The following is a 21,414-nucleotide window of genomic DNA, read 5'->3' as shown; positions in this document are numbered from 1 at the left end:
CGGAAAAAATCTTCACCGTGGAGGAGCCTAGATGTTATCAATGCAAACCTATCACAAAACGAAAAAGTGCAGAAATTCACATGAGGAATCAACGCTTTGTCGATACAGTTAACATTTAAGACGATGTGACGCGCGAGTTGAACATCATCTCAAATGAGGACCTTTCTGACAGTTTCGCATGATTCTATGAACACGCCATTTCATTTATTCTGTGTGTTGCACTAAAGTGTGGGGGGTGGGGGAGGCGGAGGAGGCTATGAAGAACACCCTATCTTTACGTTGGTTTCATTTAATTGCACGGTTATCGAACTTGAGTGAAGGGGCTTAGTCACATAAGTTACTACGGAGTTATTGTTTGATCCGTATACCTAGACCAATCGACGCACTGCTTCCTCTATACCGGGTCCCCACCCTAAGAGGCGTCGGGCGCATTTTCTCTGGTGTTTCGGCAAATATTTGGAATTTTGTTTTTTGCAACGTACGGCTGGAGTCAGTCCAAAGAAATGCTGCTCGTCACGTCTTTAGTGCGACGCCCAGCGTCGACGAAGAAAATAATTAACTTAAATACCAATATATACCGGGGTCTCTCCTAAATGTCGTCAGACGCGTTTTCTCTGATGTTTCGGCAGACATTTGTAACTAGTTTTTGCAACGTGTAGCTGGTGACAGACCAAACACTGCTCATGAAATGTTGCATACGTCGATGAAGTGCGTCGGTTTGTTTACCGTTACAAAGAAAATGATTTTTAAAAACGGAATTTTGCGTGCCCATTCGACAGAGCGCGATCAGATTAGTCTAGTGCGATATTGGTTTTACCACTATGTGTTAACAGGGACAGTAAAACACGAGGAATAACCGGTACTGAATGGCGGTAGCAGTCAGCGCGGGCCAGGGCGGTGCTGTCGCTTCTGTCTGTCACCAGCTACACGTTGCAAAAACTAGTTACAAATATCTGCCGAAACATCAGAGAAAATGCGTCTGACGACATTTAGGAGAGACCCCGGTATATATTGGTGTTTAAGTTAATTATTTTCTTGACACGATCACCCTCAATGAAACACAGTTCATTAATTCATTCGCAAAAAAGTTTTAGAGTTCCTCAAAGATTCTTCCAATCGAACAACACTCAGCTCACTTAGAGTTTCTACCATTGGCATGTATTTGTATCCTCCTTACGTTCTAGAACACCAACCATATTGCAATAAATGACTACCGATATCTTTTGGTAAGGTATGGATAATAATACCTTTACAACCCCAGTGTTATCTAGTCAATTAGCTCTTAGCATCCTGCCGCTCAACATTTGTTGCTTGTAACCTGCCTTGTACTAACATTTATGTGAGAAGTTACCTACACAATTTCGCCTTTTCTTCTCCATCTACTTTGCTATACTCTAATGGTGCAGATATGACCCCATAGTATGGCTGCCTTGGTGGTTAGTTTTTAGTGATTCCTTATTCACTTTCACGATGTCATCATCGTTAGTTTTTTATTCTATATTCATGTCCCAGTTGTCTCCATTTCTTCAGTTTATTGTTTTTGTAACAGGATTATCCTACGTTTCTCTTCTTCTAAGTTTTCAAAAACTTTTTTTATCCAGTTTGCCTTAAGATTTACCTAGATAAGTTTCGATTTCTTGTTTTTATTACTGCTAATAATTATTTGTATGCACCGGCTCAACATAGCACTTCTTTGCTTCTCACCACTTCAACTCATTTTCCCCCTTTTCTTTCCTCGTCACACCAGCTAAGACATCCAGTTTTACTCTGTCCTCCATCCTCAGTGTCTAAATTTCCACATTTTAAAAGAGAGCATTCCAGAGAAAACAACGGACAAATCCTCAGGCAGATGTTAAAATTGATGCAAAATATCCAATTATTCTCTATAAGTATGAGTTTTGGTGCGCAACTCCATTCATTCTCTGTTAACACTTCCGAGATATTTGTATTCTCGAACATATTCTAGTTTTTCTACGATTTAATGAGAGAGATATATACGTTTCTAAAACGTAAGTTGAAGCATTTGCTTGCAGAGTGATCACAAGTTAAACTGCAAAAGTAAAATAAGAAAATGATGACGTTGTAATGAATAAACGATTTAATTAGAAGTTGCATTGCCCAACGAAGCGAAGTGAGTCCGGAGGCAGTGACCACGAGGCAGCTGTAGCAACTATGATTACTAACGTACAGAGGGCAGCTGAAGCAAATAGAAAATTTTGCATAGTTAGTAAACAAGATAAAATGGCAGTCGTGTAATGTCTCAAAGTGGAACTAAAAACATTTACCTATGGGCAGGAGCATGTACAAAAACTGAGGCTCTAGTCTAAAAGAATTGTTGACCATGTGTGAATGCGTATGTACGTGGTAGAACAGTTCATGGTGGGAGATACCCTCGTAGTATACGGTCACCTTGAAGAAACTTTCTAAAGATACAGTTATTACTGCATAATGGATCTAAATAAAGCATAGGGCTACAGATAAGGAGATACTCAATTAAATGCGTTTCAATGTCAAGAGAGCAATGGGTGAAGCTTCCAGCGACTACTGTGGCAGAATGTTATCGAAGGATCTCTCTCAAAACCGAAACAAATTCTGGTCCCATGTAAACGAAAGTTAGTGCCGAAAGTTGTGGAAAACACAGAAACTGAAATTGAGGATAAAAAGCAACAGCGCTGGATTCCGTCTTGAAATGTTTCTTTAATAAGGAATATTCTGATGTACTGGCCCAGTTTAATTCTCGTGCCACTGCGAAGAAGACAGGAGTGTCAGTGCCACAGAGAAATCGTTGAAACTAAACAAGGCTCCAGGGCCCGATAGAAGGTCTTTCAGATTCTGTATAAAATTTGAAGCTCAGTAGCTCCCATGTTAACCATACAATACCATCGATCCATTGAACAAGAAAGCACAGATCACATAGACGTGTCTACAAGAAGGGTAGGAGAAGTGATCCATAAAACTAATGTCCCGTCTCATTGACGTCCACCTGTTGTAGAATCCTAGAATAAGTAACGAGGCATCTCGAACAGAAAGAGCTCCATCCCAACCATCGTGGGATCCAGAAACACCGATTATGTAAAACCCAGCTTGTATTTCTCTCACATGACCTTCCTGAAAGCCATATATTGAAGCAAAAATGGTTCAAATGCCTCTGAGCACTATGGGACTTAACGTCTGTGGTCATCAGTCCCCTAGAACTTAGAACTACTTAAACCTAACCAACCTAAGGACATCACACACATCCATGCCCAAGGCAGGATTCGAACTTGCGACCGTAGAGGTCACGCGGTTCCAGACTGAAGAGCCTAGAACCGCACGGCCACACCGGCCGGCATATTGAAGCAGACAGGCGGGCAGCTTTCTTGTTTATTCCTTTAACGAAGCACACCCAACACCACTATTTGTAAAAAGTCTTATAAACAAACCTGCTGCATAGATCAAGTTGAAACTTGACTTATGTCATTGCACAGTATGTGCCAATTTTAGTTAGTTGGTTTCATGTTCTAAGGATCAATATTTATTTATTTTTGAATCGGACTAAATGCCCATTTTCCACGGTCGTGTAATCTACAGAGTAGGCCAGATTCAGACAGCTTTTGATTATATGTTATTTTTATTGTTAAATGCTATTAAGGGTTACAAAAATGAGATATCGCACATATGATGGTAATTGTTATGACACAGTCATCGATTTTCAATGTACTGGTCGACCAGGCCACCCCCTACGTAAACAGAGGCTTGCAAATCCACTGAAACATTTTCCACACGCCTTCCCTGGACATTTCCACTGGAACGTTGTCAAACTCCTGAACAATCTCCTCGTGCACATGTTGCTCACTGTTAATGGGCTAGCGTACACCTCAAGGTAACCCCAGAGTTAAAAAAGACCATTGGGGGAAGTATGGAGATCGGGATGGTCACTCCACAGATCCTCGCCGACCAATCCACTGCTCAGGAAACACATCATGCAAGAACGCCCGAACAGTGTTGGTGAAGTGTGCTGGAACACCATCTTGCTGCTACCACAGTTCATTAATGTTCGGTCTATTCTAAAATTCATGGATGACAGTATCCATCAGTAACTCAAGTTAGCTTTCCCCTGCAATGCGACCTTCCAGAAAGAATGAGCCAATCAAACCCTCGTACGCCACGCCGCTCCACACCATCACTTCCGTGGACTGGAAATCATACTCCCTCGTTGTCAAAACGCAGATGTTTCTGGGTCACCGATTCTGATGTGTAGACTTTGGTCTCATCAGTTCTTTCAGTGGTGCTACCTAACGACACCTCAAGGTGCTGCCGTCTAACGACAACTCAAGATACTTTTCCGTTTTCTCTGTGACTGGTTATATTATTGCCTAATTGAGTCTCACACACTGTGTATGATCTTATCTTCATAGAATTTTTGTTGATGTTATGAAGATTTTACTTTAGCCTTTTAACTGGCTTTCAGTATGTCCATATTGTACAGGGTGTCCCACTTGAAATAGGCTCCACAAACGTGTATAAATTTCGCTGAAATGGCACAGTGTCATGTGTGACGTTTGACGTGGCAACCCTTCACTCTGCAACATCGTTTGACGCAGTAATGTGTTTCCGCGCGTCTCTGCAGATGGAGCCCATTGTTCAGTATTTAGTCGCAATGTTCGCTATTCTGTTGAAGAGCGCGTGTTTATTGAAAAACAGTAATGGTACACTCGTTCCATTAAGACATATCAGCGAATGTTTGTGAACGATTTGGTGACCTGCATATACCATGTAAATGGTGCGTACAAAAGTTAGTGAACAAGGTAGAGAGCAGTGGAACGGTGTTAGATCTTCACGGCGGGGAACGGCCATCATTATTGAAAGAAAAAATGACCGACGTGAAACAACGATTGTTGGTCTCTCCTGCGAAGTCCGACTCATGTTTATCTCAGAAATGTGGGATGTCTGGGAGAACATATCACAGAGCTGCATAGAAAGCCAGCATTGAATCCATACAGGTTTACAGTTGTTCAGGAACCGAATGTCAATGACAAAGACAAATGCAATACATTTTGCCATTGGTTTCAGCAATTTATTGCCCAGAGGCCAGGAATATTGCTGTGCACATGGTTCAGTGATGAGGCATGCTTCCACTTCTCTGGCTACCTAAACACACAAAATACACATTTGTTGTGTAATGAAAATCCACACGCACTGGTCAAGCAACCCCTGCACTCACAAAAGATTGGCATGTTCTGCGCAATATCACAGCATCACATCAATGGACCAATATTTTTCGAGTCCACTGTGACAAGTGCAGTTTACATCTAAATGTTTTGGGAATTTGTGAACCAGTTGGATGAAGAAGAACTTGCCTGAGGCTGGTACCAACAGGATGGTGCCACGTTTCTAGTGACCATGGCCGAGGTCGAATCATGCCTTCCTGGCAGAATGATTTCGAACGGACACTGTGGCCCCCAGGGTTACCTGACCTGACATTATCTGCCTTTTTCCTCTGCAGTGACCTGAAAGGCAAGGTATACAGGAACAAACCACACAACTTGGAAGATCTGTGAGAGAAATCATCTGTGAAATCAAGGCAGTGACGTCGAAGATTCTGGCAGCAACACTCAAGAATATGCTTCATTGTGTTCAACCGTGTTTACAAGCCAAGGGCCGGCACTTTCAGCACCTTTTGTGATTCACCTTCTTTTTCCCACAAACAACGTATGATATGTTCATTTCATTTCCTGATTATCATGCAAAGCCTTTAAGAGTAATTTAAGCAAAATGGGGCCTCTTTCGAGTATGACACCCTGTATTATAAATACACTCATATAGAATTCAATGAGGATGTGTCAAAAACCAAGCAAAAAATTAAAGTAAAATCTTCAAAAACGTCTACTGAAATTGTATGAAGGCAAAACAAAAATTATATGACCACTAGAGATGGGCATGTATCCTGATACTGGTCTATCTTTTATATATATATATATATATATATATATATATATATATATATAATTGAGTGTCTGTGTGTATATCCAGGATCTCGTCCGAAATGTGTGGATTGATTTCAGCCAAATCTGGCACAGAAACTACAGGCTTCACAAGTATCAGCACTGTAGGGTTTATTACCTCCTAGCTCCAATAAGAGCAGAAGTACTAGTGAAAACGTGTTTGATCCAGCCCCTGGTGTATAAGCTGCCCTGCATGACAGACACGTTGCGTGAGAACAGTATTGGTCTGCCAAATCAAAACAGCTTTGCTTCACTACCTACATGTTACAGGCAAGAAACTGTTTTCTGGGCCCCAACATGCAGATTCCCCTGCATGATAGGTGTGTTGTGTTGGAATAGTATCAGCCTGCTTTAATGACCTGCCTTCCATGGTAGCCTGCACATCAGGGGAAAGTAAATAATTTTCAAGCTCCTGGTTTGTGGCCTGCACTGCATAACAGGTGTGTTGTGGTAGTAGTATTGGCCTGCTTTATGGAACTATATTGCAGGGGCTGCACATATCGATGAGCATGGCTGGGGCAGCTTGAGATGGAGAGAGGAGGGGTGGACAGTGTAAGGGGGACGAAGAAATGGACAGAGTGGTGGGAGGAGAGGGAGACGCATGAGGCAGGTGAAAGTTGTAGAGGGGTAGTGGGCAGGTAGAAAAGGAAGAGGGAGAGGTGGAAATGGAAAGAGGGAGGGAGAGGAGGATATATGGAGAGGGAGGAAGATATGGTCAGAGAGAGGGGGTGGAGGAAATGGACAAAGAGAGAGGGAGGAGGAGATGAAGAGGTAGAGAGTGGGGACAAGGAGATAGACAGATAGGGGTGGGGGATGAGGCAGACACAGAGGGGAAGGTGTGTTCATTATATGTGTCGAATGGATATATGGGAGAAGCCGCAGGGAAGAGGCTAGTACAGATGGATGTCGTTTATCAATTTCATAAAGGCTGCAGAGCACTATAAATCCAAAACATTTTCATGGATGATTTGTATGATTAATTGTAATGATGTGGAATGGATCAAACCCAAAATTAATTCTCTCTATCTTGGGTTATTTACAATATAATCCTTGATGTACAAACTTGAATATACTTTTTATTCGATGTTCTGGAGCAAATCGGTAGTAGAAAGTGACACAACATTTTTTTGTGATACATATTTATCATTTCTCTTGCCACTTATATGTTATTTGGCTTGAACATAGGTTAGATACTATCTCCAAAAAAGAGATAGCTCTATTTGTCGCAATATAAAAGGGAGTTGCTAAAGTCGAACCTTGTGGAAATCCGTCCTGACTTTTGCCAACCTCTCACCCATGTTAGTCAGCAGACTTCCCACTACCTCTATTAATTGCAGCATCCCTGCCGTGAGCCGGAATTTGTGGCTTACTCGGATCTGCAAGGACAATAGGCGCGTGGAGGACGCGGCAGACGCTCCCCGCCTGCCGCAGTTGCGTATCGATCCTCGCGCCGGCGCATCTCGCGGACCACGCAGTCGCCGCCGACCTTTTGTCTTTGACCCGGATGACGTCGTGTGCGCCGGAGCGCACATTACGCTCGCTACCCTAATCGGACACAGTGCCTCCCCAGTCCATTATTAGCACCCACCGCGTGAGCAGCAGGCTGAGAAGCTGTGCAGCCAATTCACACGAAATATGGCAATGCTGATCATGGAATTTGAGTTTTTTCCACGAAAATTGTGGGGATTTCAAGATGGAGGTTGAATCTGCGAGGTAGACAACCTCTCATAAATAAGCTCACTTACTGTAGACTTTCTCTGGTGAAATGCGGCATGTTGGGCACCATTTTCGTACTGGAAATTTTTAGAATTTTTTAAAAATTTTTTGGGAAGATAATCTAGATAAAACAGAAACTCTGAAATTGAGAGATGGTGATTTGGACAGCATGTGACATCTCCATGTCCTTTATGAGATTATCTGAGCGTGACTTGATTTATCATACATAAGATGTATTCGCAGTTGCGAATATGTTGAATCTTCAGCTGTACAATGAAGTGAGGAAATTCAAAATTTGTACCGCTTGTCGCGAACGGTCGCCTTAATCACTACGGCTATCTAAGCACACTTCACAACCAGATCCAGACTTCCATATGTCGTCGTCTGTGTGTCTACAACCTGCATTTGTACAGTCATTATGTGTATTCCCGTATAGGAGAGAGATCTTAATCAAAAGCCGCTTGGCCGGTACATAGACGATGAGACGGTGACATATTGAAGAATGGGTCTGGTCATGAAGCTTGCTCGGACAGCTGAAGTGGTTAAAACGACCGCTTATGACAAACGGGAAGTCCGGTTCGAGTCCCGGTCGAGCACAAAGTTTCAATATCCTGACACCATTGTACAGCTGAAGGTTATCCGTATTCGCAACTGCAAATACATGCATACGGTGCTAAATTTAATACATTGAACTGCCTCTTTTGACAGCAACAACAGTTGTAACCCTCTGAGCATGGACTCGAACTGGGTTTCGATGATAGATACACGAACGTCATTCCATGCTGCGTCAATTATATAGCAGAGTTGATGAGTTGGAGCCGGCCGGGCTGGCCGAGCGGTTCTAGGCGCTAAGTAGTTCTAAGTTCTACGGGACTGATGACCTTAGAAGTTAAGTCCCATAGTGCTCAGAACCATTTTTTATGAGATGGGGATGGAGAGGGTTTTAAGGGCGCACGATGGGCAGGTCTTCAGCGCCCACTCAGTAACAGATTGAGACGGGTGTTAAGAAAAGACTCAGAACAATAAGATTAAACAAAACGTAAGACACACGAAACAAGCTTGGAAAACTATGTACCAGAGTTGAATTGTGGTGGCTGATGAGTGGTGGCAGGCAAGTACCTTGCCAACCAATGACCAACTGTTTTCAGTGGATGAGAGATCTGACGGTCGTGCTGAGTAGTGGGTAGGGCAGAAGTTGACCACCCGCGTAACTAGTGAGAAATGTAACGGCTGCTCTCCAAATTACCAGCGATGTTCACCAGAAGTGACCGGAGCTTCCACACACTGTTACGCTCATTGTGATGCTGCACTAAGAACCGGTGCTCTTCAGAAAAGACATGATGGCATTCTTGAGCCAAATTTTGTCATTGGGCGCGTTACTGTCTGCTAGCGAATCAAGGGAAGCCGCAACAACGGTCGCTGTGCCGACAGTCCATTGTGCTCCGCGCATTGCCGCACTCACCGTTTAGATAGTTTCTCACTGGAAACTAACCCATTTCCTAACTCAGCGCATGTGACGTAGCTGTACGGACGTGCAAAGCCAAGCAAACTGTATGTCTGTCCTCTTAGGCACTAATTGCGTCGGGCATCCTACACAGCATTGAGTGTAGCCCTCCTGAACCCATCAATTCCATATTCGCATGGCAGTCGTTGGACCATGACCAATGCAAGCACGAATATCACCAATTATAAACAGCGGTTTCGACAGGCTATTATTCAGCCGCTGTCATATTCCTATAGGTGCTAGTAGACCTTTCTCCTTCTTACACGAGGCATAACACGATTTTCTCACAAACAAACAACATTAAAAATCGATCTCTGGATCAGAAACTCGCTTCATATTTTTTGTTATGTACAGAATGTAGTTGGCGTTATTTCCACCTGCTACTGGGTGGTTATAATTAAAGTGCTGTTACTCACAGATGCCCAGTATGGACTGTAATTATCATATGGCAGCGAAACTTGGTAGATTTTCTTGTGTTATGCGGAACCGATTTACGTCGGGAAAAATTATTTCCAATTTTGGCTACCAGGTGCAGATCTGGCGCTGTGAGTGAAAGAAAGACTTATGTCATTGTTTCCGTATGTAGTGAATTACGAATGGGGAGTGGGCAGCAAAGGTCAGACAAGTGAGAAAGGCATATTATTAAACGCCATATATACATTTCGTTGACTATGAGCGCCAGGTTTGCACGTGGTGGCCAAGATTAGAACTAATTTTTTCCGTCGTAAATCGATCCCGCATTAACGCATTAGCATATGTACCAAGTTTCGCTGCCATACAATAACTACAGCCCGCATTTGACCTCTATGAGTAGCTGCATTTTAATTGTAACCAGCCGGTATGTGCGTTGCGCTGAAATGCTAATATTTGCACAAGCATGCGCACTGTGTTTTGGAGACTGATCTTCCAAGTATCACGGGCGCCTGCCGCCTGGACTCAAAAATCTATTTTGTTTTCTTGTGTTCCCTGTGCAAGTGAGCAAATAGTATGTTGCACAATGGCCTACGAATTTACGTAATAGGCCTATCGCACCAGCTTTCTGACTGGATTGAGAAATCAGCTGGAAATACGACTTTGGTTAGACACTATGCTGAACACTAAATAATAATGTGGTGTGACTAGGGCCTCCCGTCAGGTAGACCGTTCGCCGGGTGCAAGTCTTTCGATTTGACGCCACTTCGGCGACTTGCGCGTCAATGGGGATGAAATGATGATGATTAGGACAACACAACACCCAGTCCCTGAGCGGAGAAAATCTCCGACCTAGCCGGGAATCGAACCCGGGCCCCTACGATTGACATTCTGCCGCTCTGACCACTCAGCTACCGGGGGCGGACATGCTGAACACTGACTGATGATAATGTGCAGGGTAAGAGATGCAACTACACCGTCCGTCCAAGAAGTTCTAAGACTGATTTTATTCCTGGGGTATAAACGACGTCAGCGCAGTAACTACAGTGTCAACAGCTGTACACAATAGATGTGCATTCGGCCAATCAGTTGAGTATCTCTCCGTCAACAAAATATATTGCCTTTAAAAGTAACTATGAAATTTTTAGGTAAATGTAATCGTACTATGTAAAACTGCAAAACAGAGATGGCTGTCACAATAAATAAATAAAAAATAATTTTGTTATGTACAGAATGTAGCTGCCGTTATGTCATTGAAAAGCAAAACGGACAATTCTTTTCTGGAAGTCATCACGGATTGGCAAGATTTGGTATTATCAATATAAACGTACACAAAACGACAGAGTGCAGAAATTCACATGAAGGGACAACGCTTTGACGACATAACCGACGCGCGCGTGGAATAACATCCCAAAAAAGGATTTTTCTGACAGTTTGTGTGGGTCGCATGAAAGTTTCCTGCTTTGTACTCACGTGGGGAGAGAGTATGTAGAACACCAGGAGCATTAAAATGACCATCTAAACAATTCTCAGTTTCTTATTAATCCAGTGTCGAACTTTTTGAACTGACTGCTTATGTGTGTCAGAAGGTGCAAATGAAAAAAAAAGTATGTATTTACACCATTTCACCTTCCATTAACTTTATTTAGTGTTAATCTCTGAGTTGAAGATGCACACTTGACCGAAACCGTTTGTGTGTGGATTAACAGCTGTTGGTGAGTCCACGTTTCTGTTCTTTAAATAGTGAAGCAGACAACTTTTATGATGTGACGGATCATACATCATCGTAAATAATATTTAGAATTTGTTAGGAACTTGTGAAGAAGATGGGGAGAGTCTGTACAATGCACTAGAAATTCCTACACTCATGTAGATAGGAACTCGTGTGAAACAATGACAAATGATTCACGTCGGAGGATCGTTTTACCACCGCACAATCTCTTACATGGGGAACGTACAGGGTGTTCCACGTAAAACCGATACGCTTCACGCCCTTGGTTCGAGTAACAATGAACTAACTAGAACAGAATAGGTAATAGTAACGTTGAAAAACATGTAGTTACCTTTTTATATGAGATGCTGGAAGTGATGGCCGTGGGTACCGCTGACTTCGTGTGATGACGTTACCAACAACATGCTGTAATTATGCAGGGGTGATGTCGCTAATTTCTCTAGTAATGAGATCGTCTATTGCGCGAGAATTGTCAGCGTACAGTTTGCTTTTTAGTGTGCCACATAAATAAAAATCGCTCATTGTTAAGGCCGGGGACCTTGGGGGCCAGAGGCCTCTACTGACAAGTCTGTCTTCAGGGAACGTTGGTGATGTGATTCATACTTTGGATGTGTGAGCGGTTGCTCCATCTTGTTCGATTACTAAATAGAGCTTCCTTGCATCTGTTTATTGTGCTTAGACAGAGTCAAAGATCTTTAGATGTCTGGCACTGTTTAAAGTGTAACTGAAAAATGTGGTGCCAAAAATGAGCTTTCTGGAGAACACACACCAAACATCTATCTTCTCTGGATGGAGAGGATCTTCATGCACAATATGTTGGTTGTCCTGCGACCAGTTCTGGGAGTTTACATAACCTGACAAATGAAGCCAGGCCTCATATCACTTTAAATGAAGCAAGGGATCCAAGTAACCGTTAGCTTGATGTTAGCAGTCAGTTACAATAATGACCTCATTTTTCCTGATCCTCAAGTTTCAACTCTTGCACCACCTTCAGTATACGATGTACGAGATACACCAACTTACTGCGATAACCTCCTTACCGACTTGCGAGGACTTCTCGTAATGTCCATGCGAATTCTGTCTACAGTTTCAGGAGTCATCGTTGTTGGTCGGCTATTCCTCTGCACATTTTGAACGGATCCCACATCCCTCCATTTCTTTCACAGATCTTGCGTAGTGCTGGTCGTGGGGAGTTTCCTACCAGGATACTTCGCTTGAAAGGTTGCTCTACATTCCGCGATAGAGCCTGTCTTTATGTAACACTCCACAATGTCAATTCGCTGTATAAAGCAAACTGCCCCATTGCTGTAACGACTCAACAATACGGCTTCTCGCGACACTGACGCATAACACGTACAGTACGTAAAATGTGAACATCCAGTCATATGCGACGAACCTTGGTAAGTCACTTTAATTGATGAACAAGGAAATAAATACATCTATAGCCATAACAAATTTGACAAAATGGAGAATTTATTCAAGGGCTACTTCAAAAAGTATTCGTCCACTCAATTACAAAAATTAATATTTAGTGGGACTTCCCTTTGTAGCTATCACTGCTTGTAGTAGTCTGGGCATCGACTTGACGATGTTTGCCGTCAGAGAGGCTGGAATTTTGTCTTGAAGTGCTTCTTTTAGGTCTCTCTCGTTAGAAATGTGTATTCTCCTGATGCTGTCTTCCAGTTCTTTCCAAAAGTGTTCAATAGGACTGATGTGTGGGCTCTGAGGAGGGGTGTTAAGTTGTTTTGGGGTATTGTACTGGAGCCATAGCCTTGTATTTAGAGCCGTATGCTTTGGGTCGTCATCTTATTGAAAAATGTATTTTCCTTGCAGACCTAATTTTTCGGCGCTAGGATTCAAATTATCTTTAAAATGTTGATATACATATGGTGATCCATTGTACCTTCTATGAAATGTAATTTTACAACTCCTGCAGCACTCATACAGCTCCACACCCACTGTGTTTAACCGTTGGCGCAAGATTGCAGTCTTCTGACGCCACACCATTCGCCTGCCATCCGACCCGAATGCGTTATATTTACCCTCATCAGAAAATATTACTCTATTCCAGAAGTCTTCCTTTTTGAATCTATGTACCATCGCAAAGTGAAGACGTTTCTTTCGATTCTGTTCACTGACCCAAAATTTCTTGCGCGCTACCCGGCCTTGATACCACACGTTTTGCAGGTATTTCTGATTGTGTTGGCACATACCTTCTTTCCCCTAGACTTTAACTCCCCAGCCAACTTAGGAGCGCTGATTTCAGGTTTCTTCTTCATTTCTCTCATGATAAATCTCACGGCTGCATCAAAGTGTGAGGGCGTCCGGTACGTAGTTGTTTTCTTAATGACCTTGTTGCACAAAATCGATCTATCATCGACTACACTGTCGATGTAGGTCTACCGACTACTTTAGCAATCTTGTAAGAAGATTTTCACTCATTATGTAAGTGCAGAATAAGTTTCCTTTCGATCAGCGTCGTCTCAACCCTTATGGCCCATGCCGCTAATTGCACTGTATCGGCGCCGTTCAGAACCACAGCAGGCTATAGAGTGGGGCTGCGCACCGTTGTGTGTCGTAGGTCAGCGTTATAGTTTGATCACTGCGCGCAGAATTTCAGCATGTTCAGATGGTGGACGAATATTTTATGAACTAGCTCGTGTATTGCATTTTCTATTTTGTTAACCTTGCTTTCGATTTGGATGTATTTCTTTCCTTGCTTTTCAACAAAAATTACTTACCGAGGTACTTCTTACATTACTGGCTCTTTAGATTTTTTATACATTTCTTTTCATGTTACGCAGACTTTGTTTTCTAGAAGATATGCCGCTAAACGAATACTTTTTGGACTCACTGCAGCTGCACTCAGTTTTCCGATAAAATGCAGTGTAGCCAACTTTCGAGACAGTGTTTCCACTTCCGAAGCAATTCTATCGAGAGATGAATAACCCCGGTACGTGAGGCATACCTGTTTTATGTAGCAATGCACATCCCTGACGTTTAAAAGCAGCCAAATGGTTCAAATGGCTCTGAGCACTGTGGGACTTACCATCTGAGGTCATCAGTCCCCTAGAACTTAGAACTACTTAAACCTAACTAACCTAAGGACATCACGCTCATCCATGCCTGCGGCAGGATTCGCGGCAGGATTCGAACCTGCGACCGTAGCGGTCGCACGGTTCCAGACTGTAGCGCCTAGAACCGCTCTTCCACAGCGGCAGGCTAAAAGCAACCAGAGAGTTGAAAACAAGTTGCCAAATCCTGGTGGAATCTCAATTCAATTTTACAGAACGCATTCTTCGGCATGGTCCCAAACATTGCGTTTATCACGAAGCTCTTTCCCAGTGCTAAGTCCCAAGCGACTGGAGAAAAGCGCAGGTGACTCCCGAATATAAGAAGGGTAAAAGAACGGGCCCATCCTTAACGCCGGTTTGCTGCAGAATTCTTTAATGCATTACAAGTTCGAATTTAGTAAATTTGCTCGATACAATGAAGCTAACACGCATTTAGAAAGCATCGCTCATGCGAAGTTCAGCTCGCCTTTCCCTCGCACGATATCCTGTGAACCCTGAACGAAGAGCAACAAGCTGATTTCATATTCCTAGAGTTCCAGAAAACACCTTGTATGTTGTCCTGGATGGCAAGTAGACAGAAGTGATCTCAGGACTGCTCCAGGGAAGTGTGATAGGACCATTCTTGTTTTCTATATAATTAAATGATCTGATTGATAGGAAGAGGAGCAAGCCGTGACTGTTTGCTGACAATAATTTAGTGTGCACGACAGTGTCATCCTTAAGTGACTTTAGAAGGATACACGATCACTCGGCTAGAATAATGGCGACTGCTCGATTTGCTGCTGTCAGCCAATCACAGCGATCAAAGGACACCGGATCTTGTTAGCCAATACAGCGACCACAGTAATCGCGATCTAGTCATCCAATCACAACATTGTTGCGGGTGAACAAAGAGATTTCTATTCTTGATCGTGATAAATATTTTGCTATTTTTTACGAATATATCGCGATTTCCGAGGCTTGGATGTACGAGCACAGCTCAAATTGCTGTGCATGAAGGAATGACATTTATATTCTTCGTTGTCACAGATATGTTTTTCCCAATTTACAGGAATGTGGTTAGGCTGTTTTCGGCTGGTTTTTTCCCCCCGAATATTTAGCGAATTCCGAGGGTATGTTTAAGGCTGAGACACAGAGCACAACTTGAACTGCCACAAAAGTCTGATTGTGGTGACAGACTGATCAGTAGCTTAGTCCAAGGTCTCCGTTAGGTTGAGAACTAACAGCTTGGTCGTGAGTTGGCGAAATCAGCCAAGGCGAAATAAAGAAATGTGTCGTGGTGATAAACCGATCTGTAGCTTATCCTTTAGTCTGGATTATGTTGGATGGTAACAGCTTGATTGTGAGTTGGTGAAGCCAACAAATGCGAAAGAAAAAAATGTTGTTATGCTGACAGACTGATTTGTAGCTTAGTCCGAGATCTACCTTGGAATGGAAGCTAATAGCTTGTTTATGATTCGGCGAAGCCAACGAATGTGAAAGAAAAAAAAATCTGGTTGTGGTGACAAACTGATCTGTAGCTCACAAACGAATGTGAAAGTAAAATCCAGATGGTGGTAGCAGTTTGATCTGTATGTTAGCGCGCAGTGTGAAATTTATAATTTTGCTTGTAAGCATTATTCAGTTATTTTGCCCCCCAAATACCTAGGGTATGATTAGGCTGGGACCCAAGAGCACAGCGTAAATCGCAACAGCGGAATATTTGTAACAATTACTATAATAACTAGAATAGTAATATTGGTTGTCATAAATATGTCCCCCTTTTTCCGAATACGTCGCGATTTGCAAGGGTGTTTTTATGCAAGAACTAAGATCGCGGTTTAAGTTGCTGAGCCTGAAACGAGCGGCAGTGGCATTTGCTTTGTTGCGTATTACAAATATTTAGTTCTAACTTGTGTTATTCTGTCAGTCTCAGTTGTCAGGTTTGATCCCCTAGGTAAACAGTTGTGCCCAGTGACTGTATCATTGCCAGTAGTAAAGGATACAGCTGTCAGTCGCAAATGATGTTTATTGCGACTGATTACGATACCCTTAACTGCTTGATCCTCACTTGTGTGTAGTATTATGATGATAATTTTTACTTCAGATCTTTCTAGTCACAACTGAATAAAACACTTTCTTGTGACATGCTTTTTGGCTTAGAGACGGACGGCACAAAAAATGTGTTTTTGCTTCATTTGTGATTATGTGGATCTAAAGTAATAACTGTTAACATAATATTTCCTAATATGTCATGATTTGCTGAGAATATCATGTGGCCTGTGCTCTGATTGATTTACGGAAAGAAATCGAGCAGCCGTAATCATCAATTCCGTGCTTTCAAAGCTGATGTGCCGTATTGTCGGATCTCATATTTATACTTGTGTATTACGAAAATAAGTAGTTTCAGTTATACAGCGCATTAAAGATCTCAAGGTTGGTTGTAGGAAAGACGAATGGTCGACTTTGGTTTATTGGTAGAATTCTAGGAAAGTACAGCTTATCTGTAAAGTAGACAAAGTATGTAACACTTGTGTACCCATTCTTGTATACTGCCGAAGAGTTTGGGGTCCCCACCAGATCAGATTAAAGAAATACATCAAAACAATTCTATGGTGTGCTGCTAGATTTACTACCAGTAGGTTTGAACAGCACGCAAGCATTACAGAAATATATGTCATCTCAAGTGTATGGAAGCAGGTCTTATGTTCTGAAAGCACTCACGAGAAAGTTTAGAGAACAGACATTTGCGACAGGCTGCAGCACAATCCAACTGCCTCTGACATACATCTCACATAAGGACAGTGAGGACTAGATAAAAGAAAAACAGGGCTTCTATGAAGGCATAGAGACAGTCATTTTCCACTCATTCAATTTGCGAGTGTTATGGGAAATGGGGTGACAAGCAGTAGTAAATGTAAATGTCGTGTGATGAGGGCCTCCCGTCGGGTAGACCGTTCGCCGGGTGCAAGTCTTTCGATTTGACGCCACTTCGGCGACTTGCGCATCGATGGGGATGAAATGATGATGATTAGGACAACACAACACACAGTCCCAGAGCGGAGAAAACCTCCGTCCCAGCCAGGAATCGAATCCGGGCCCTTAGGATTGACATTCTGTTACGCTGATCACTCAGCTACCGGGGGCGGACACAAACAGTAGTGCAACGTACCTACCTTTATGCATCATGTGATGGCGTGCAGAGCATGTATATACACTGAGGATGACAAAAGTCATGGGATAGCGACATGCACAAATACAGATGGCGGTAGTATTATGTACGAAAGGTATAAAAGGCCAGTAAATTGGCGGAACTCATTTGCACTCAGGTGATGTGTAAAGGTTTCAGATGTCATCATGGCCGCATGACAGAAATCAACAGATTTTGTCTGCTAAATGGTAGGTGGAGATAGATGCATGGGACATTGCATTTTGGAAATTGTTAGGGAGATCCATAACATCAAGAGTGTTACGGAAATACTAAATTTCAGGCATTACGTGGACTTCATGTCCCAAAACAACAGTGCCCTATGTCACATCTACATCTACATGATTACTCTGCAATTCACATGTAAGTGCTTGGCAGAGGGTTCTACGAACCACAATCATACTATCTCCCTACCATTCCACTCCCTAACAGCGCGTGGGAAAAACGAACACCTAAACCTTTCTGTTCGAGCTCTGATTGCCACAGTTGCCCTTTATCAGTTCGGAGAACATTCTGGACAATTCAGATGAATGATTGGACCATCCAGATTGCCCGAAATGAATTCCATCGAACATTTATTGGACATAATCGAGAGGTCAGTTCTTCCGGAACCATTTTCAGTGGCGACACTTTCACAGTTATGGACGGCAATAGAGGGAGCACGGCTCAATATTTCTGCAGTGGACTTCCTATCCCTTGCTGAGTCCACACCATGCCAAGCTGCTGCATCATGCCACGCAGAAGGAGGTCCAACTTGGTATTAGGGGGCATCCCTTGACTTTTGTCACCTCAGTGTAGATGTAGAAGGATGGATGTTGGCATCTTCCCTAAGAAAACGTTATGGTGCAGAGGTTTAACATATTTTAGACAGGGTTCACGTGTAAATTTGTTGTGAGATGCTGTATTTGGAAAGGAAATTGAAATTATAGTTGAGGTCCTCGATCTCTGCCTTGATTTTCTAGTTAATCAACCATATATCAGTTTCTAAGAATAAAAAATGTTATATTCTTGCTAATTATAACAGAGACACAGGCTGTTGGATAGTAAATTGTTAACATAATTGTTATTGTGCATTCTTTCAATCCAACATGGAACAACAGATTTCATTGTCCATGATTATTAAATGAGAACTTTACTTTATATGAAGGTGAAAACTCATCATTTATAGTTTATGGATAACTGATAAATTCTATTGGTGTAACATGTTAATATAGGGTGACAATTATTGAACGATAAGAAATAAAATTTCATAACTTCTAACAGTTTGTGTTAGGACCTTAACACTGCATCATTGGCTGTGGGACATGATGGAAATTAGTATGCTGATGCATGGTTTGGTTTAGCGACAGACCCCACCTTTATTTGGATGGGTTTGTCAATAAGCAAAACAGAGACATTTGGGGGGGGGGGACTGAGAATCCACATTTCGTGATTGAAAAGGCTCTTCATTCTCAAGGAGTGACTGTGTTGTGTGCAATGTCCAGTAATAGAATAAGTGGTGTGATATTCCTTGATGGCACAGGGACTACCAAATGGTATGTGAAGGTTTTGGAAGAAGATTTCATCCCCATTTCCAGACTGACCCTGATTTTGACAAGATGTGGTTCATGCAAGAAGGAGCCCGACTCCATCAAAGCAGGAGAGTGTTTGATGTTAATGGCGGAGCACTTTGGGGATAACATTCTGGCTCTGGGGTACGCAGATGCTACTCACATGGGCCTCGGCCCCGACTGGCTGCCATATTCTCCAGATCTGAACACATGCAACTCCTTTTTGTGGGGCTATATTAAGGACAAGGTATACAACAATAACCCCCAAACCTTTTCTGAGTTGGAAACAGCTATTCAGGAGGTCATCAACAGCATTGATGTTCCAACACTTCAGCAGGTAATGCAGAATTTTGCTGTTTGTCTGCGCCACATCATAGCCAGTAATAGCAGGCATATTGAACGTGTCATAACCTAAATCCAAATATCTGTAGCGACATTTACATGTTAAATAAAGTGTGTGCAAGCTATAGTTTGTAACTAATTTACAATTTTTTCATATAGTTCAATAATTGTCACCCTGTATGTGTTATTAATTTAAAAAAAATTACATTCAATAATTGCATGAGAACCGCTTATTGTACTGTAATTACTGTATTTGATCTGAGACATTTTTATTAATTGTAAATTGTTGTGGATATATTTTGATATATAATTTAAAATGATGTTGAGTGGTGAACTGAGTGATACTGAATCCATGCTCTTGTTACTGATATTTAGTGGTTTGGTTTATTATAAATGCCTTTCTTTCAGTGTAGGCTATATAGCAACAGAAGTATGCAAGTCTTGTACTACAGCTTGTGTTATTAATATCAACTGAAATAATGACAAAACAAATGTTACATTATTTTACAAAGCTGAAGTTTTGTTAAAAAGAATATAGCGCAGCAACAGGCTATATTGAACCAGCCTTGCACCGGTGTTGTCTCTGTAACATTGTAGTTTGAACTGGCTCAATTTATCTAATGTTGAACTTGTTAAATTGACACACTATTTATAGTATTTCCTTGATTAGTTTCTTCATGAACAGTTTATATGAATTATCTTAATACTTTGCTCAAATCGATAAACAGCCATTGTTAAATGTTACAATTGATATTTGCTATCAGTATTGTCAAGTTCAAGTTGAAGTATTTTATATTAACAAACCTATAGCTGTGTGCTTCCATTATTTTGATACTCTGTCTGTTTCGTCGGTCTGTACACCATGCTTTGCATTCTACTGCTCATCAAATATTTTTGTCCCGATGTTTTGTGGACACACTTGACATTAGTAAAAAAATACACACTGTCTTATAAATTCTTTAGCATATACTCTATTATTGTGATTTATATTCACTTGCAATATGGAAAGGGAATTTTCAGATTGTGAAGTTCCTATAGTTGTTGTGGGAAACAAAAATGTTTTCACTTGTATCATGCTCATTTGGTAATGGTCTCCCCCCCCCCTCCCCCTTCCCTTCCCAATCCCCGCTTCTCCCATGCCTTCTCTGCTCAAAGTTATGAGCCTATAAGAAGGTATGTATAATGAATATTGTGTGTTAATGTTGCAATAGAAAATTATGGGTTAAAACAACCAATGGCATTAGGAAATAACAGTCATACACTGTATGAAATCTGTATTCAGGTATGGGCTGGTTCATAAATGATGTGTTGGTCATTGTATCTAACTTTGTGAAGTTGAATTTGTCACAGTTCACACTACTTTGAGAGCTGAGACCTATAGTATTTGACACCTTATTAAAGTGTTACTGCAGAATATATCATCTGTGTTATAAGTGTATGTCTTCTCCCATGTCATTCTTTAAATCTCTACTCTATTAAAACCTCTGGTTCAGTGAATGTATTGTGGTTCCTTGTGCCAGCATTTGTATTGTGGTTCCTTGTGTCAGCATTTGCATATTATGTGAGGTGTAAAAAATGAGAGACTGACTATTCATTCCAGCAGCTGTTGTGAATTTTATTTTTAACAATGATCATAAAAATTGTTACTTTCATTTTGAAAATTTTCAAACTTTTAGGTATGAACCTCCAGTAATCCAGTGATTTTGTACATTTTCTTCATTTGGTACTTCCATTATTACAGAGTTCCATCCATATAATGTGAACGTCATGTGAGTTGCGTCAGCTACAGTTTCATCATATCACTGTCATGTCTAACTTTTCACAACGCTTCATAATCAGAAAATATTTTCATATTTCTGTTGCTTGATGTAACCTAGGTATTAAAGATCTCTTGGTATATTAATTTTTAATCTC

At 41.7% G+C, this 21,414-nt stretch overlaps 1 protein-coding gene across 1 annotated transcript in view; it reads left to right on the top strand.

The window, feature by feature from the left end:
- The window catches only part of LOC126260531 (uncharacterized), an 87,702-nt gene that overhangs the window by 26,583 nt on the left and 39,705 nt on the right, over nucleotides 1-21,414 (top strand). The window lies entirely within an intron of this gene.

Source organism: Schistocerca nitens, chromosome 5 (genome assembly GCF_023898315.1).
Source record: "Schistocerca nitens isolate TAMUIC-IGC-003100 chromosome 5, iqSchNite1.1, whole genome shotgun sequence".
NCBI classification, from domain to species: Eukaryota; Metazoa; Arthropoda; class Insecta; order Orthoptera; family Acrididae; genus Schistocerca; species Schistocerca nitens.
Note: the sequence above shows the minus strand (reverse complement) of the source record. Positions and strands in the feature narration are given on the sequence as shown.